This window comes from Aplysia californica, unplaced genomic scaffold, assembly GCF_000002075.1.
Source record: "Aplysia californica isolate F4 #8 unplaced genomic scaffold, AplCal3.0 scaffold00588, whole genome shotgun sequence".
Lineage (NCBI taxonomy): Eukaryota > Metazoa > Mollusca > Gastropoda > Aplysiida > Aplysiidae > Aplysia > Aplysia californica.
The window spans coordinates 415,030-416,275 of NW_004797858.1; the positions used below are offsets into that span (position 1 = coordinate 415,030).

Sequence of the window (1,246 nt, forward strand, 5' to 3'; positions counted from 1 at the left end):
GAGAGAGAGAGAGAAGAGGGGAGGAGTAGATCTTGCGAGAACTTCCGGGCGGGTGAGAATAGCCACTTCCTTTCAATAAAATCACTTTCAAATCATAGGCTATGTTTGAAAGTCCACCAATGACCAATGCCACCATGGATTTCTTACTTTAGAGAAATATAGGTCTCCCTATCTGAGAGTGATAACAGTCAATTATTTAATTTTAATATTATTAGTATAAGATCTAGAATCTAGATCTTATACTATAAAGTTATTTAAATAGATAGCGAAGCTGGGAGTAACTCCATACTATAGATCTTAGAAACATAAGTTTAGGCTAGCTCTATAATACTTGATGAAAATGGCACTGCTAGATTCTAGATTAATGCACTTCTTGTACACTAAGTAGAATATTAAAATCAATGTACACTTAACTCAATCTTAGTTTTGAGAGACTGATATTTATATATCTAATTAATCTTTAAAAACATCAATAGTAGAATACAAGTGAGGAACAACTAGAATTAGAGAGACTTTTCTGGCTCTGGACCTAAATTTAAATCTCAACAAGAATAAATCCTAAAGTGTAAATTTCGATGTTTATGTACCGATCTAACGGTCTGACAAGTCTGTCTTCATAAAGCCACTGGAGTGCTGGAGTCAGTGTTTAGATCAGAAGACTTCCTTCTGTGCCTTGAGTCTGGAGTCAGTCAAGAACTCGACACGACTCAAGACTCACTCCAGTCCCGGCCTGTGCTTGGTGGATGATTGATTGTGATGCCACCCGGTTCCAAACTTACGGACACAACAATTCCAGTGTTCTGAATAAGTATGACCACTCAAAAAGAATTCACATGACCCTCTTTGGTTGTACTAAAAAAAAAAAGCATAGAAAAATTACCACGTCCACAAGCTGAATTCACATAGAGTTGTGAAGAGGAAGCTTACAAAGCTCCTCTTTGATACGGTCCGTACCCTTTTCCTTCCTCTGATACCTCCATCAGAACTAGTCCGTGTTTAGCAGACTTACCACAGCCTGTATCCTCTGCGCAAAATTGTGTGGGCGTAGACGGGTTCATGTACCGACACACAACAACCTTACGCTAAATAAGTTAACGCGTTCTAATTGCTACTTCCGCTTAACTTCTTATTCCTTGAGCGCTAAGATACACTGAACGGAGATCAGAAAGCTCTCTTTGCACCAAGAACCAGGAAGAGGGGACGAATATTGATGTCGTTATTTATGACTCATTGCTCGGTTATCGAG

The 1,246-nt window shown here is 38.8% G+C and overlaps 1 protein-coding gene across 4 annotated transcripts in view; it reads right to left on the reverse strand.

Moving 5' to 3' along the window:
* The window catches only part of LOC101860278 (ARF GTPase-activating protein GIT2), a gene marked incomplete in the record, with an annotated part of 39,781 nt that extends 38,781 nt beyond the window's left edge, over positions 1 to 1,000 (reverse strand). For 3 of the 4 annotated variants that reach the window (XM_035972137.1, XM_013087441.2, XM_013087443.2), the window contains 1 exon segment: positions 881 to 1,000. 4 annotated transcript variants of the gene reach the window in all.
* Between the last annotated feature and the right edge of the window lie 246 nt (positions 1,001 to 1,246).